The 18725-nt window shown below is 44.3% G+C and overlaps 1 non-coding gene across 1 annotated transcript; it reads right to left on the reverse strand.

Moving 5' to 3' along the window:
* Positions 1–551: 551 nt before the first annotated feature.
* On the reverse strand, positions 552–690 carry LOC136509727 (small nucleolar RNA Z247). Its single transcript, XR_010772471.1, has one exon. It is a non-coding gene; the product is annotated as a small nucleolar RNA Z247 (small nucleolar RNA).
* Positions 691–18725: the final 18035 nt, after the last annotated feature.

Consider the following 18725-nt stretch of genomic DNA (forward strand, 5'->3'; position numbering starts at 1 on the left):
AAGATTTTTCTTAGCGTTTGGAACATGAAGAACATTATTTAGATGCAAATCACGAGACTGGGCTGGAACAGTAGTATGACCAATGTGTTTAATCTCCATACCTGAACCACTGGCAGTGTGGATCTGATCACCACCGTGATACTTCTCACGGAAAGACAACTTCTCCAGCTCGCTCGTGATGTGGTCGGTCGCGCCTGAGTCAGTATACCAGTTGGTGTCGATGTTGTAGCCGGAACTTATAGCTGCAGCTACATGGCGCTCTTCTGGAACATAGTTCTCGTCGAAGCGGTGCCAGCACTTGTTCGCCATGTGCCCCCTTTTGAGACACACCTGACAGAGGGGGCGCTCATCTACGCCTCCAGATGGAGGGCGCTGGCTGCCTCCTCCGCGCTGTTGTCCACGGCCGCGCGTGAAGCCTCCGCGACCGCCGCGTGAGCTGCCACGCCCACGGTTGTTGTTGAAGGAGTGGCGCCCGCCGTTTGATCCAGACCGGCCGCCCCTGTTAGCTGCATTAACAGAGGCGCCAGTTCCATCTTGGAGTTCAAGCCGTGTCTCAAAGCTGAGGAGTTGAGAATACAATTCCCCAACCGAGATCGGCTCAGCACGACCAGTGACAGATGTGATCACTGGGTTGTACTCGGCATCTAGCCCATTGCAGATGTGGGCTATCAGCTCCTCATCATCCAGCTTCTTGCCGGCTGCTGCCATCTCATCTGCATAATTCTTCATTTTGGCGACGTAATCTTGAATGGACATGTTACCTTTCCTGGTGGTGGATAGTGCAAGTCGTACGTTCATTGTCTTGGCACGATTTTGAGCAGAGTACATCCGCTCAATCTCGCCCCATGCTTGCGCCGCTGTGGTGGCGGTGCCGATGTGGGCGAATGGCTCCTTCCCAACCGAGGAGAGTATCAAGCCTAGGACCTGTTGGTCTTTGGCAAACCACTCTGTGAAAGCGGGATTGGGCGTCTTGACGATGGTCCCGTCGGCCTTCTTCTCTTCAAGCTCGGCATCTGGAGCTCCGGTCTTGCCGGTGAGGAAGCCCTCCATGAGGGCGCCGCGCACGGCGGTCAGAACCTGCGCCCGCCATAGCGCATGGTTCGTTTTGCCCAGCTTCTCGGTGATCTGGACTCCGAAGAATGGATTCAGTACGCTTAGATTCATCGCCATGGCAACCTAGGCTCTGGTACCAAGTGAAAATCTCAGAGGCGCGTATGGTGGTAACGTCGGCCTCCTGATGGCGGAGGTCACGACGGCTGCGTGTTCTATTGCATAGCGAGGAATTGCCCCTCGCGTGGCTTTTACAGGGGACTGCGCCAGGAGAGTCAGGCCTGAGATCTCGGTCTCGGTTGGTTTCCTTGTACAACAAACTCTATCTTTAGTAACTATACAACCTCCGAGATCTCGGCCTTCCAAGTCCTGCGCACAATTACCGTGCCATGCACATTTACATATCAAGATAACCTTCTATCTTTAACATAGTCGGCATGGCAGCGATCTCCCGCTAGCAGCGACTCCCTGCATGGTGCTTGGGTGTGATGGTTTTGGAGATGGAGGACTTTCGGGCTAATGCCCTGCTCGACTCTGAGACTCTGAGTCGTGGCCGGCAATGGTGACGCCTTGGCACCACAATCCTCGTTGGAGGCATCGTCGTGAGGTCTCTCGTCTCCTAAGGATTCGGTTGAAAAGCCATGGTTCTCTGCCTGGTGTTGGCGGCATTTGTGAATGTCTCTTCCCTCCCTGGAGGCATTGCTATTGAGAGCTCCCCCCTCCCTCAATGTTCTCAACGGTGTGCTTGGTGGTGTTTGCCCGCCGGTGCTTTGGAGGTTTAGCAGGTTGCATTTGTTGTGGAGTGGCAAGCTGTTGTGGCACCGTGAGTGTTTTGTTTTTGTTTTTTGTTTTTTTTTGTATGTTAATCTCCTTCTCTATTAATATATGCCCGGCGATTTCCTCGCTGGTGGCTTTTCGAAAAAAGCTCTGGTGCTGAACCTGCTGTGTTAACTCTTCAGAGTTCAGATTTGAACTTTTCTTGAAACCTGTGAGGCACAAGTCCCTGAACATCTCCTTCGAGGACGTATTGTAACATTCACTGAAGCAAAGCAATTAGGCCAACATTGTTGCCAAACTGTCATCGAGCATCAGTGATGTACAGGTGATGCTGAGGAGAGATGGGGAGACCCAACTGCTGCTTGTAGTGACGGACATGAAAGGGGTGGGGAAAAGCTTGTGACGCAGCAAGCTTATTGCCCGACACACACACACAAAAAACTCGCTGTGTATCGAATGGACAGAGAGATGGGGAGACCCAACTCGCTGTGTATCGAATGCAATGCCAACGGAGATCATGATTGAGGAGAGGAAGGACTCACGTAGTCACGTTGGCAGTGGTGCATGGGCCCAGTTTCCATGCATGGGCCAAGAAGCAGGGATGCCCAAGAGGCCAAGAAGCAGGGATGCCTCTTTACGTAAGACACTTGGATTATTGCTACAGAGGAGCTAGAGAGAGAGAGAGAGGAGAGCTATGGAACAATATTAACTGAAACTTACTTCCACTAAAAGCGATCCAATCCAATCGTTCCAACTTCCATACACTGTTTTCTTCATCCGCCAATTCCTCTGTTCCTACCTAATCCTAACGTATTTTCCAACCTCTCTCCTATCTATATTACCACACCGTGAGAAATAAGAATTGGAAGTAAGCCTGCAATTCCCCACGTCCAAACACAGCAACGGATGCCTCTTATGATCACCCACCTCTCATCGCCATCGATCCTCTGGTTTAGGAGTGAAGAGCAACTCCAGTAAACACTTTATATCCTTCCTTACTAATAGGAACTAAGTTTTTTTAGTCAAAAAATGCCCTCCAATATATATAGAAAAATTATTGGAGGGTGAAAAAAATAATATAGAAAGCGATTTTTATTCAAATGACTCTCCAAATGATGATTTAGTAAGTGAGTTTAAAAAAGACTCTTGGAGATACTCTTAGAAGCAGTAGTTCAAGGAATTTCCTAAGGATGGAACGGCTGTGTAAGAAGCACCGCTCTATTGGCACAAAAGAAATAAATGGAAGCAGGAGCGGCTGGTTTATTTGTGTAAGAAAGACAAAGTGAAAACAAATGAAAAAAAGATGGTGTCAAATAATTAAAAATGGAGGAATTAGTTGAAACAAATATAATATATTGAAATCGATGGCTCCATGTGGCACATAATACAAAAACAAAACAATTTATAAATTATAAGCTTAACTACCATCACAATATACCCAGTGCTTTCTCTACATTTCTCTCGTGACTAGCACTATTTGAATTGGTTGAACTTGAACCCATCGGTTTTCTTTTTTCTATTTGCTTTCAAAATGAACCGGCAAGAGATCTAAGTGCTAATCTAAAACAAAACTTCAAATATTTTTAAAATAAATTTTCAAAGACCTTTTAGATTTAAGCTTAAACTCATTTTGAGAATAGTTTTAGAAATACAAGTTGAAACTTAGAAATGGAGTAGGAAACCTATTCGTAGCTTAAACCATTCTTATCCAAATTCATTTTTCACACAATAAAATAAATGTAGAGGTATGAATGCAACAAACCATTTAAATTAAAATTATAAACAGTTGTCAAAAATCACACTTTTCATCATTTAAATTGATAAAACTAAAATAAAGCATGATAAAGTTTATAAAATCTTAAAATCATTTATTCTATTTAGTATTTTTTGTTCACATTCCAAAACGGAGAATTTGCGGTGTGACAGATATGCTTTGTAACAATCTTATTGCCAACAAAGTGCAAATGACCTTTGCAAGAGCGAAAACTGCATTGGATAGCCCCTAAGTCATACTTTTTAGATAACGGAACAAAGGTCCCAGCCTCTACATCGTTTTGGATGTACACAGCCAATTACAACAACCACAAAAGCACTTAGGCTCACATCTCATACACAAGTTGACTACAACATTCGAAAGAACTATATCATCAAAACAAATTAAGAAAGACTAAGGCCTTGTTTAGTTTATCCTCCTAAAGTTTACTCCATATCACATCGGATATTTGGACATATGTATGGAGTATTAAATATAGACTAAAAAATAACTAATTGCACAGATTACGACTAATTTGCGAGACGAATTTTTTAAGCTTAATTAGACCATGGTCTGACAATGTGGTGCTACAGTAATAATATGCTAATCATGGAATAATTAGGCTTAATAAATTTGTCTCACGGATTACTGAGGACTTCTGTAATTTATTTTATTATTACTATCCGAACACTCCTACGTGACACCTCGATGTGACATCCGATGTGACATCCCTAAACTTTACTCCCTGGATTTAAACACCACCTAACTTCAATCTATACGAGAACTTCCAACCAAAATTCTCAAACATCTCAATTAACACGACTTCCAAGCGTCGACAACCCTCCATAAAGTTCATTCTTGTGGCTTGATCTCTATGAAAATTGCGGCGTCCTTCCTAAGTCCTACACTAAGGCCCCCTTTGGCACGGCTCATCCAAAACGGCTTCACCGGTGAAGCCAAAGCCGGTGAAGCCAGAAAAACTGGCTTTTCCTGGCTTCTAGTTTATTTTAACCCTGGCTTACAAAACGGCTTCACGCTACAGTGCCTCGATTTGCGGAAAATAGATGAAGCCAAAACCGGCATAAGCCGTGGCAAAGAGGCCCTAAGTCAGTAGGACTAGGCATTTGGACAGGAGTTTCGCAGTATATATCAGAATATATACAAAAACTGGTATTTTTCCGATGTGTTGAACCGAGTCGTAAGATGGCCGAGCTCTAAAGCAGAGATGAATCGTGATGTCCCACTCCAGTCGGGAGAGCAGATGTCCATGTTGCCTAGATCTCTGTCATCTCTGTCACCTGCTCAGGTGCTAGTCGCCGGCCAGGGTGTGCAAATGGATCCCAATGCAGACTTTTGCTGCCTTGCTGATGACCTGACCCATCGATACTGGACCACTTCTACGTTCTACTAGGGAGCCATAATTTTGATGGGAAAACCGTGCTGTCCGTGTTGCCTCCTCACAAGCCTTTTCCTTCATTGCTATTGCAAGCTGTAGCAGCCTAGCAGGAATAACAAAGACAGAAATGGCCCCTAGCATTCTCAATTCAGACGACCATGGATCCATTGCATTAAGGGAAGCAAACTGCTACAGTTGACCCAGCAATGCAGTAACAACATAACACATGTTAAAGTAAAATGATACCAACATAGTAGGAACAAGGCAGTTCATCAAGAAGAAAAATATGCACCTAAAATCGAGTTAATAAAGACTCAAATGGCGATGGTTAGGATGCATGACCGCATCACCCACCCAAACCACTTCCATAATTACAACATAACCGAGGTTGGTATATATCAGCACAATCAGGAGGAGCCGGAGGTTGATCACAGTTCTTCAGAGGGTCCAAAATTCATGATTTGGTCTTCATCAATATTCAATAGTGATATCATAATAAGGATAGTGTGTCATAAGAGAACGAGTGAATATAATTAGTCTCTTAAAAATTAGGGAAAAAGATTCATTAGAACATTCCTCACGGGGCAAAATAATAATAGACTTAGCTTTTGATTTCTCTTTATTTGACTGTGCTCTTTTCCCTTTTCAATTGCCCATTGTTTGAGTTAGAAATCTTGTAAGATGGAACTGGCTGTGTGCAGACGCAGAGGTCGTATATTTTTCATTTTCTAAAATAGTTGAATACTTATTGCCTAGCGTCGATAAAGGAATCCCCAAATACGAAGAGCATTATGTCGTTGAACCGCTTTCTATGGCAACTACAATTCACGGGAACACCTATAATGACCGGGAGAAAGAAACCTTCATCTTGGTCGTCGTCATTAACCAACCTAGAAAGGAATGCAACTCCACACATTGAACCGCTATCTACGGCGACTGCAATTCACAGGAACACCTATGATGACCTGGAGAAAGAAACCTTAATCTTGGTCGTCGTCATTAACCAACCTAGAAAGGAATGCAACTCCAGACATTGCAGGTAGGCATCAACTCACAAGTTAGTACGAACCTAGAAAGGAGTGCAACTCAACACAATGCAGACATGCATCAACTCACAAGGTATTTTCCTATAGAAGTCAAAACTAAGTGTGCTATTTTGGTTTCCTCCAATACTTCAGAGTTGCATGCCCCCATAATAGATACAGGATGAGTAACTCTATCTCATGTAAAATTTTGATGCCACGACATATGTTATATGATGAGTATTTATAACAGTCTTTGTGTCCATTGGGTTGTAAGTTGTAAGCATGCACAAAACATTGATGCAAGTCATTCAACTAATATTCATGCACCATTCATTTGTCATGAGTTCACTCTGGAACCATCATGAATAAGTGTTCATCAATGACGGGTGGTTTGTATGCTTGCTGTGAGTGTCATGTGAGACATGAAGGAAATGAATATCCGGCTAACCTGATAGCAATACAGTGCTTTCGTGTGACAGTGTGAGTCTTCTCAGCTTTAATTTGCCTCCCTAGAATGAAAAGATATGTGAGACTCTCACCTTGTGCCCAATCAAGCAATTGGTGAAGCAACAAAAGGAGCCTCAACCAAAGCCACAAGTTGAGCAAGATCAGACACCCCAAGAGCAAATCAAGATCAACCATGAAGATGGTGGTGACTTGATGAACAAGAAGAAGAAAACAAGAAGGGGTGGAAAGGCAAGGCATCCAATGCAAACTCAAGATGCCAAGATGATGAGCAAGACACATGATGAGAAGAAGATATATGCTCACATCAAGTGCTTCAAGTGTGAAGATATGGGACACTTTGCCTTGAGGTGTGCTACCAAGCTTGAGAAAAAGGTTTAAGCAACTCATGAGAGGCAAGGCAATGAGAAGCACCACATGAGCAAGGGAGAGAAGGCTAAATCAAAAAGAAAGTGATACTGATGCCGGGAAAGGGGACACATAGCACATTCATGTCCCCTAGGTAACACTCCTAAGCCTATTTCAATTGATGATGATTCTATGCTTAGAAAGGATGATAATGGTACCTCTATGGTTGCTATTGCAAAACATCCCACTACTTATACTAAGGCTTTGCCTAAGTATGTTGCTCTTAACTTGAGAGGACCCAAACTTGTTTGGGTACCATCAAAAAGTGGATGATTGTTTGTAGGTACCATTGGCATTGGAGGCTTAATTCAATTGATCTCACATTGTTCATCACATATTGAGTCAAGTTATGAAGCTTAGTGCACATCCAAACTCAATGCCAAGTGAAAATTGAGTGAAGTCCAAGTGCTATCAACATACAAGTGTCATATTCAAGTTATGGTAATTTATTGAACTATTTGATGGCTTACAAAAATATTTGAGTTGAAGCTTGCTAGTTGGATGATCATGAGCTAACCAAGGTATATCTCTTGTTGATCATTTCATTTGGGTGCATATGAGTTAATTGAATTTGATAAATATGTAATGTGGCTTGCTATAAGATGATTGCATGGATAATTGCTTAGTAATCAAGTTTGGATTGATTTGTGTTGGATAAATTTATAAGATGACATTTAGTAAGTGGATTGAATGAATTTATGTCTTGTAAAAGTATTCAAACAAGTTGATTTCAAGTTTGATTCACATTTGACGAAGTATAGCTCAAGTGATTGAAATCTTTCCTATATTGAAAATCTGAGTGAGCTGTGATCTTAGCCATGTTTGAGAGATCAAAATTTATTGGATTGGCTTAAAAATTGGTGTACATGCTCTAGACTTATGGTATAAGATGCTGTAGAAATCTCATAAAAGTTGGATAAGAGATGCTTCGGTTTTGGAGTGGATCTTGTCAGCTATAGTGCAACAGTTTTCAGCATGTAGCAGTGGTGGAAGAATTGAAATCCGGTAGCAATCTAGAAGACAAATGAAGCCTAAATTTTTACAGCTGCTAGATAACTTAGTTAATCACATCTCCACCAAATCTCGTGGTATTTGGATTTGTACTTTGGGAGATATATTTCTCATTAAAGGGTATAAAATCTGCCAGAAAAGTGACAAATGTTGGATTGATCTAGAGTCACTTTGATTGAAAGGTCCTCAAGTTGGAAACATATTTATAAGTGGTTGAGGTACCTAAGTTTGGTTTTGAGATAATCTAGAAGCATGACAAGAAAAGAGTACAAGGGTATTTGACTGTAGAGTGTACTTTGCATACATTTGGTACTCAAGATGAAGATCAAGATCAAACTCAAGTTGAAGATGAAGTTTAAGTTCCAGTGACTATTGGAAAATCATTTGGTAGAAAGAAAATGACTTAAATAAGTAGAAAGAAAAATACTTAAAGAAGGAATCAAGGTTACTCATCAAGTTAAGTCCATCATTTGGATCAATCAATCAAGTTATTTCAAGTGAGTGTCAATAATGGTTCTTGGAGAGAGATCACTTCTCCCTAAGTGTAGGGGCTTGCCGCCTATGTGTAGGTAAACCAAGTGTGGTAGTTGGAAGGCTAACATGGAAGTGGTGATCCGAGAGACATTTGAGATGCTTAGTTGAAGCAATCAAAAGGGTTGATCAAGGAAAACAAGCAACACTCAAAAGAGAGCTAGTTATGGCAATTCAAGTAGTATTCCAAATAGTTCTCTCATGCAAGCATTGATTAAAAGATGAAGCAAGCTAACCACAACAAGATAGTGCACTTGATCATAAGTGGTATTCATTTTATATGGGTGAAGAATGGAATACAAAATGGTATCTATTGGTCTTCACCAAGCTTTTAATTGGACTTCACATTGCTATTGGAGTAATGAATTGAAATCTATGTGACTATCCTTTACTCCAACATAGCAAAGGTATCATTGTAATGTGCATGATCATTTCATCCCTTACTAGTATGCGATTAGTGCATATAGTACATGCTTCATAGAATCATGCATAACAAATGAAATGTTTTAATTCATAGCCTACCACTATTGCTTGATTGATTAGTTGATCTAGTGGTTCGTATATGAATTTGTTCATGAGCTAGTGAACCCAAGTACTTGATTTAATTTGGATTGCTAACAAGTGACAAGTACAACATTGGCAAGATAACCCTTGTAAGAGATGTGAAGAAGCTTGTCATTGGTTCAAACCGAACTTAGAAGCTTAGGCAAATCAATTTAGTTCAAGACAACCATAGAAGCTCATGATAGTGATAAGAGTACAAGCACAAGACAACAATGCAAATAGATATCTAGTTTGTTTGTTTTAAGTGGCATCTAGACTCAAGTATTTCATCAAGAATTCACAAGTGATGTCTAGATCAACTCACAAGTGATATCTTATAAGTAGTACTCATAAAGAAAGCAAAGGTTCAAGAAATGGTTTTTATTGATAAATCCAACAAGTGGTTCCATACTAGAAAATTCTCTCAAGTGGTATCATATCTACATGTGGTATCAATCATGCAAGATGATGGTTCCACAAGTGATCCTCAACTTTAAGTGATCGTCAAATGAAGAATGCATCCCTCACCTATAAGAGCTCAAGTTTATCAAATGGATGACCCATGCTATCACATAGGTGGAGGTGCCCCACAAATTAGTATCAAGGTCGAAGATCGTATGTGTGGTATCTCAAGGGCTACAAGTGGTATCATTCCAATAATCAAGTGATGTCCCTAAAAAAATGCAAGATTCAAGCCTCAACCATCTACCCCAAATGCAAACATTTTGCATCAATGAGAAGCACACCTTTTATGGACATTGATGACAAAGGGGGAGAGATTATACAAAGATATGAAAGCTTTGGGAAAGATTGAGACAAAGAAGTAGAGGTTGGACATTGACATGGACAAAGAGGGAGCAACATTGAAAAAAATAGATGGATCAAATTCTTGGACAAGAGTAGCACACAAGTAGGGGGAGCAAGCTCATGAACCTTGATTGGTTGCATTTGATATGTGCATATTCATGTGCTTGCTTGCATTGCATAAGCTTTTAAATTCAATATGCATGCTTGTGTGGTGTATGCTAGTTGTAGAATTTGAATGATGATTTGATAACTAGCATACATAGGATGGTAGCTAGACTCATATTTTTACACATGGTACTAGAACCTTGCTTATAATGATGATCTCACGGGGTTTCTAGTGTTTTTATTGTCTAGCTACTCATGATGTTAAGGATGGTGTTAAAAGTGCAACTCTGATTGGTATCACGCTTCAAAGGTTATTCTATACACCTTAGCATCATTTAGTAGTGATAACACTCCCCCAAATTTCATATTTATGCACGTGTGCAAACTTGAAACCAAATCATTTGAGCACACATGTAGGGGGAGCTATCACTACCAAGTTGGGTTTTATGATGCTTATCTAAATCTTAACATAGAGCTTGAATGTTGGATAAGTGGTATAAAATCCAAATCAAGTTGGTAATTTACACTTGTGTGAAGTGCTAGCTTGAAATAAGCTTAATTTCCATATCTTTATAGAGTTGTCATCAATTACCAAAAATGGAGAGATTGAAAGGTCCTTGTTTGGTTTTAGTAATTGAGGGACAACCTTAGGTGGACTAATTGTGTTTATGTGAGATACACAGGTGATTAGTCCACAGGTACATGTGTGTGAGCAACATATGCCATGAAGGTGGAAATTGCTCAAAGATGTTGCAAAGCTCACACAGGTGATGATGAAGGAGCTTATTGCACATGAGACATGACATGGAGTCATGTGATCAAGGTGGAGAAGATCAAGACATAACTTGGCTTGATGGACCGGTTGCAAGTGTGAAGGGCAAGTCGGAGGCTTTGGAGTGATGGACCGTGTGGCGGTAAAGCTTGAGCAAGACTTGGCATTGATGGATGAAGGTAACAGTGAAAAGCAAGTGAAGTCAAGATCGATGAACCAATACGGTCACATGATGATATGAAGTGGATCATATCATTTGGTGATTGGTTGGTGCATGTGTTGCATCAACAATGGAGGAGATGGAATGGAATGCACAAGGCAAAGGTATAACCTAGGGCATTTCATTTCACCGATCATAGGTGTGTAGAGAAGTTTATGACCGAGTTTAGGATAGATGCTCGTACTATCAAGAGGGGCAAACTTGTTTGCATATCGGTCATCTAGTGCCACTCAAGTGATCTAACTTTGCATTGTCTCTAGGATTGAGTGGTGTGGCAAGTTGAGTGGCTAATCCTTTGGAAAATATTTGTGAAAAGCTAACACACATACACATGGTGGTGTACACTTGGTGGTGTTGGCACATTTGCAAAGGATAAGGAGTTGGAGTTGAAACGGATCAACTCGGTGAAGAAACGGAGGCGAAAGGAGGTCACTGTGAGTGACCGGACGCTGAACTCGGTAGGACCGACGTGTCCGGTCAGTGACAGTAGTTGGGTGTGGTTTTGGTTAAGTGACCGGACGCTGCACAGTAAAAGTGATTGGACGCACAAGGCCTGCGTCTAGTTGTGTGTGACGTATGGTGACGTAGGTGATGCTGGAGTTGGCGCGCGGGCACAGAGCTGATCGGACGCTGGTCTACGTCCGGTCGTGCAGCATCAGACGCGTTTGGTCGCAAAACAAAGGCTCGAGGAGCTCTCTGGAAACAACCAGACTCAGGCGTAGCAGCGTCTAGTCATTCTCGCAGTGCGTCCAGTCACAACTTAACCATTGAGATTGGGTGCTCAGTATTTAAAGCCAGGGATGACGTGGCAGCCATCCGTTGACCAGACGCTAGCATGGTGCATCCGGTCGATCTGACCGGCGCGTCCGGTCGCCCCAAGCAGTGCCCAGTGAAGGGGTACAATGGCTCTATTTTTGTGGGGGCTATAAATAGAAGTGTGGGTCGGCCTTTGGCCGATAGCTTAGTAGAGCTGAGCACCCTTGAGCCTTGGTGGCTTGTGTAGGTGTGCTTGGGAACCCTCTAACTCACTTGAGCTTGATAATGTTCATCCGATCGAGTGAGTGAGCGATTCTAGTGCGATTGCATCATGAGGTTGCATCGAGTGGCACTAGGTGATCAAATTGCAAGCTAGTGGTGCTTGTTACTCTTGGAGGTTGCCACCTCCTAGATGGCTTGGTGGTGGTCTCCGTTGAAGCCCACAAGAAGCTTGTGCGGTGCTCCGGAGAAGAGCTTTGCGAGGGGCATTGTGCTCACCCCGTGGGAGCCGTGAAGAGCAACTCTAGTAGAGCGAGACGCGAAGGGTGACAAGTGGTTTGGCCAGGTCAAGTGCTAGAGCTTGTGGTAAGCACTCCACGTGGGAGAGTGTGACTTGTGGGTCACCACTAGCAAGAGGACCGGCGGCAACCTTGGAGCTTGTCTCAACGGGGACGTAGCGTGTTGGCAAGCACATGAACCTCGAGAGAAAAATCACCGTGTCAACATTGTTCTTCCCGTTGGTTTGCAATCCTCTTACACAAGCTTGTAATTACTTTCATATACATTGTGCTTGTGTAGTTGCTCTTATAATTAGTTAGCTTGTGTAGCTTGCTAGTTACCTTCTTGCTTGTGTAGCATAGAAGTAGCTCCCTTGCGTGACTAATTCAGTTTGAGTAACCTTGTTAGTCACATTGCTTAGTTTGTGTAGCTAAGTATTTGCGCTCTCTAATTTGGTATTGGTTGCCTTATTATTGAGCATTGCTAGTGAGCTTAGGAGCTTTGTCCTTTTGCTTACTAGAATTGTGTAGGAGCTCTTCGATGTGCAAAATAATAGTGGCATAGGTTTGTGTGACCTTGCTTCTAGAATTGATTAGGTGAGCTCTAGCTAGCCCGGCACCTTTATTGTTTAATTAGGATCTTTATAAGGTGCATGTAAACTTAGATAGAGGGGTGTAGTCTTGGCTAGTCTGATAGTTTTAATTCCGCACTTGTTTTGGTTAGCCGATGTGATTAAGTTTAAGAAAGGACTATCACCCCCCTCTAGTCCACCATCTCGACCCTACAGCCGCTCGTCGAGACTACCCTCCACCAGATCCGCTGCCGAAGAGGGCCCGCCATCGGTAGGTGGTGCAGGTCATCGGATCTAGAGCTTAAGGTGGCAGAGCTCACCGGATCTGCCACCCGCCCGCCGGATCTGGAGCTCGAGGTGGTGGAGCTCACCAGATCCACGCTGCTAGGCTAGAGGGAGCTCTTCGGAGGGAGAGAGAGAGGAGAGAGGGCGCGTCGAAGATGATGCAGAGCTGAGGTGGAGGAGCGCCGCATCGCTGGCCCGACACCGGTGGAGGAGCGCCGCCACCTCGCTCATGCTTGTGGATCTAGGCTGATCCACGTCGGATCCGGGCTGCTCCTCGCCGTGGCGCACCAGATCCACCATCGGAGCGCCACCAGAGCAGACCTCCACCATCGGGAGACGCATTGTCAGAGCAGACCTCCGCCTCGCTCGCCGGCTGCCGCCTCCATCCCAAGAGAGAGAGAGAGGCTCGGTGAGGAGAGGGAGACGGTCGCTACTGGAGGGAGAGGAGTGAGAGGGGCGCTCGGTGAGGAGAGGGAGGTGGGCGCTCACGTAGTCACGCTCGGTGTGTGGCTCGAGATGAGGGGCGCTCGATGTGCGGCTGAGAGAGGGAGGAGAGGTTGAGTGAAGTGAAATCCTAAGTCGCGTATATATACTCAGAGCGATTTATGGGACCGAGATGGGCGTTTCTAATTCAAAGTGGGCTTGGCCACATTAACGGAGGAGGGCTCATTAAGAGGCCCGCCTTGAAAATGGCCCTATTTTCCCAGGCGGGCCACTTATATGGCCCTAACCACCTCGGTAAATCTATTTTGCGAGGCGGTTAATTGTGACCGCCTCGGTTAATAAAAACGACCGCCTCGGTTAATCCCAGGCATTAACTGAGGTGGTTGAAATTCCTACCCGCCTCCGACGCCATTTTCAAAACGCCTCGCATAATGTTTTCTGTAGTAGTGCGTACCCTGAGCTCATCGCTAGAGCCCACCGCTTTTTGTTCATTCTCTCCACCAAGAGCTGCAATCCTACTGCTAGTACTACAATACAGTGAGGCTAGGCTGGGATATGGCGCTCCTCGCGGGCCACTCTATGCGGCAGCCCTCCTCAGGCTCCATGCTCGGCTGGGCCTCACCGTTGCCACTCCGGCCGGCGCCTCCGATAGGGCGGCCTCCATCCACTCCCTGTCCTCCTTGCTGATCTATATCGTAGTTCCCCCACCAGGTAGGCCATGGCCGCGTGGCAAACATTGTGCCCCATTGTTTCAGGAATTTTCAACTTTTGTTTCAAGTGTCATATTTGGAGCTTGCAAATATAGATCTAAATGTTGCATATATTTTCAAGTGTTTCAGGTGTTTCAAACTTTTGTTTCAAGTGTTTCATCTGGATGTTGCAAAAGTAGATCTGGATGATGCATATGTTACAATAACAAAATACGCATGTTGCAAGCCTATGTTACAAGTGTTTCAGGTGTTTCACATGTATGTTGCAAATGTTTCGTCTGGATGTTTGAAAAGTAGAACTTAGTTTTGCACATGTTGCAAATGGCTATACATGCATGTTTCAATCGTATGTTTCAAGTGTTTCATCTGTCTTAGACATATGTTGCAAATGTTTCGACTAGATATTTTAAAAGTAGATCGAGCGTTGCACATGTTGCAATGGCATTGGTGCCCGGCGGATAGCGGCCTGCCGTAGGGCTTCGGCTCCTACCTCGTGCCTTCCTCGCGGGTGCACCTCGCCCTGTCCTCTGCTCTCCCTCCCCTCCCCTCCCTTCCCTCAATCTCGTTGTGGCAGTTCGAGCTGGGCCGATGAGCGCGCGAATGTCTAGTATGCACAGCAGGGTGGGTGGGCAGGCGCAGCTGGCACGAGCAGGCGGGGTAGGCACAGCAGCTTGCGTAGGTGTCAGAGCAGGTGCAGTAGGCGGGACATGCGCGAGCCTCCGGACGGGTGCTAACGTCGGGCGCTAGCCATACCGTTGGACTATATATCAATCACAACGTCACTCTTTAACAAGCAACAGTGTTCGGTCTATCAGGTAATTCCTCAGGATTTTCCAAAAGCTTTGTAAGACAGTTCCACGAGCGATCAGAAGCCACCACCAGAATCCATTGCATCATCGTGGTGTACTTGCAGAAGAAACCCATTTCGTGTTATTTCAGTCCCCATATCACTAAAAATAATGATTCAATACATGCAGGCACGTAAAAGTCAATCAATCTTAAGTCACAAAAAAAGTCAGTCAATCTTGAAACCATTTTTTTTTGAAGGATCTGGAGGGGCCTAAGCCCCCACAGTAATTTATTAAAAAACAACAAAGGGAGTCACAGAGGAATACAGGAAGGAAGGGAATCTTGAAACCAATTGATCTTTTCTTTTTGTTAAAGGACAGTGTCTCACTTTTAAATCTTTCTCTATCTACTGATGTACACTTAGGCACCAGGCGTCGGCTCTAGTAAACACTTGATAAAAAAAACATTCACTCGTCTGAAAATCCACCAACCGAATGACATCACTAGATACAAGAAATAAGAGGATATGATGAATAAATCTACACGGCACAGGTTTCTAATAAACATGTTACTTAAGCACGTATTGTCCACTATTATCAAGTCCCCTTACAAGAGTCTTGTAGTTGCCCAACACAATTTTAGGGATCCGTTTGTTACATCAACCGACGAGGACACTCTGAATGCGAAGCTCCACTACTACACAGTATAGAGCTTCAGAGGCGGCCAAATAATATTTACGAAGGAGGGAAGAAAGTCCGCCTCTGCCGAAACGCAACCGTTTCACGGGCTCTACAAATGAAATTCAAAAAAAAAAAAACAGACTGGCGAGCCCACCACATAGGCCCATCGAGCCTGTTGCGGAGGTCATAGTTGCCCTCAACCTTGTGAGCTGATTCTCTACTAAATCCAGCAGGGGCTCTGCCAAATAGTTTTTTTTAGAGAGAAGTGATTCCCTGCTGATTCCGTAGAATGATTCTCTGAAATGAACTATGAGACTGAGAGCTGAAAAAAGTAGCTTCTCCTGATTTTGTGAAGTGATTCTCCATTATGATTTCAAAAGTTTATGCTAAAGAATCAAAGAGAATCACTTTCAGCCACAGAATCATTTCTCTCAGATAATCAGCTTCCATAGAGATTCAGAATCAGATGGAGCTCTACCAAACAAGTCCTAACAACTTGTTCGTTGGTTGGTTTCTGGGCTGATAAGTCCGGCTGATGCTGATTTGTTGTGAGAGGAAAACACTGTCGGCTGGCTGATAAGCCCTGGCTGAAACCAATAAGCGAACAGGCCGGTAAGCCTGCTCCCGCCTCACTCCACCAGCTAATATGCTAGTTGTTGAGCCTGTCGTGCTGCTATCACCGGATCCGGCTGCCACCAAGCACAATCATGCCTGCATCCCGCCGTCGCTGCCCCGATCCGCTGCCACCGTCTTGGCCCGCACCACAGTAACCGCCGCATCCTCGTGCTGTCTAGAGCTGCCCACACGACTCTTAGAACCACCGTCGTCAAAAGAGATAGACAGAGGAGATGGAGTGGGTGGGGAGACACGAGAGAGAGAGAGATTGGTGGCATATATAGCTGAGTCTACAGTGGGAGGGAAGAGAAAGAGCAAGAGTTTCCTTAGTTTATATATTGTGAACTCGTTATCGGGTCGTGATGGACCGCAGCACAGACCGGTAGTGGGCTATGCCTCATTAAGAGATCTTCCTAAAAAAAATTGATTGAGTAAAATGCACAGTGAGTCTTTAAACTTCTGGGCCATTCTCATCTAGGTCCTCGAATTAAAAAAGTGACCATCCAGGTCCCTAATCTATTACCGTTGCACACCAATAGTCCAAAACCTGCCACATCAATGCCAGCATTTGATGTGGCCATGCCACGTAGGCAGCTCCTAGGTCAGACCATCATGCCGGCTGGCGTGGGCACGCCGCGGCACTCTGCGTGCATGACGGGAGGAAAAAGAGGGGTTGGGCGCTGCTACAGAGCCTCGGCACAGAGCATAGGCACGCGGGGCGGTACGGAGCAGCGTGGAGTCAATGGCGGCTGCTCCATAGGAACGGCCAGGGCGGTGGGCTGTTGCAGAGAAACGCCCGAATTTTTTATTTTTAGCCCTTTTTTGAAAAATTTTCACAAATATGCCCCTGGAGGTAAGATTTCAAAATCTGGACCCTTAGCTCGGCGAGCTTACACTTCTCGGCATCATCGTTGCTGGCGCCGAGGTCTTGGGCTCGATGTAGACGTGGCGGTGACTTGGCAGGTAGCTCGGCGCCGTAGATCCTGGCACCGAGCTTGGCGCCGTAGATCATGGCACCGAGCTTGGCACCATAGATCTTGGCACCGAGCTCGGCGCCAGGATCTATGGCGTCGAGGTGGTATTTTAACCCCGCCCCCAACCTTCCTGCCTGAGCCTTCCTCCTCTTCTTTCTCCTCCCTCTCGGGTTTTTTCTCTCCCCACTTCACCCTACCTCACAAATTGGCATATTGGACCTTGGAAACTTTGATTTGATCCATAGATCTTCAAGAGCAAGGTATCCTCGCTCCCCTCCTAGTTTTTTTCGCATCGATTCGGTATATATTAGTCGGATTTTTCAACCTAAGAATCTTCATTACTTAGGGTTTCATGCAATTTTTAATATTTGTATTATACAACCGTAGGATGCCAAGACGTGGAAAAGCTAGCAAACCAAGGTAACCGCAGCGCATGTTGTTATGTTATGGGTTCATTGTTGTGCATCAAATGGAAAACCCTAGGTTTAGGGTTTAATGTTAATTGCTTTCAGTTCTTAGAACGAAATTGGTTGTATTGTAGTTATGGCCGGATGACCGGAAATGCCTTCGACCCATTGCCTGTACCTAATGGTGTTCTAGTGCCCATGTGCTTTTGCGGCGATCCTTGCAAGGTAGCCAAGTCCGATGAAGAGGACACATATAGGCAGAGGTATTGGATATGTTCCAATTTTGCGTTTGAGCCTACACTTTGTCAGCGCCGCATTAACAAGATGGTGATGAATTGATGTTTGTGTCATATGACATCTTGCATGATTTTTTGTTTTGTAACAATTGCATTTTTTGTAGACCCCTCCACCGCTCTGTGATTTTGAGCAGTGGATCGACACTGAGATCAAGCTTGAAGACAAGGAATGGATGCAGAACTATTGCGGTGGGAGGCAGGGGAGAAGGAGATGATGGAGAAGAGACACGGAGAGGAGGCTGCAAAAAAGGAGCACAAGGAAGAGGAGGAAAGGAGATGTGTTGCTGCATATAGGGAGGAGAGGGAGAAGAAGCTTGAGCGTGCATGCCGAACGAAAGCAGCGATGGAGGAGAATCCCGATGCCCTAAGAAAGGGAAAGTGGCCTCGTTGCACTCAGTAGTCTCCATGACTTGCTAGTTCTATGGTTTATTCACGAACAATATTGTCTACTATTGGCACATACTTCTAGTATTATTGTGTTGTTTAATGTGGCATAGTATTGGACTTTTCATTATGTGGTTGTTTTCATTATTTGTGGTCATAATATTTAGTATAATGTTGCGGACGTAGTGAAATGTGATCACGTGCTGCAAACACAACCTAACGATGTAGGGCATTATATAATTCAACATACAAAACACATGAAATGGCATATGAGAACATGTACCGAACTAGGGTACAGAGTTCCTTCGACTAAACCTAACATGCCTTAGGTAATTAAACCAAACAACAAACACATGGATGTGCCATGTGAATAAGATAGAGTCATCCTAGTAGTGTGGCCACATAGCAAATTATGTTGCACCTTCTCCACAGTAGCCTCCCATTGTTGGTGGT

This window comes from Miscanthus floridulus, chromosome 15, assembly GCF_019320115.1.
Source record: "Miscanthus floridulus cultivar M001 chromosome 15, ASM1932011v1, whole genome shotgun sequence".
In the NCBI taxonomy this organism is placed as follows: domain Eukaryota; kingdom Viridiplantae; phylum Streptophyta; class Magnoliopsida; order Poales; family Poaceae; genus Miscanthus; species Miscanthus floridulus.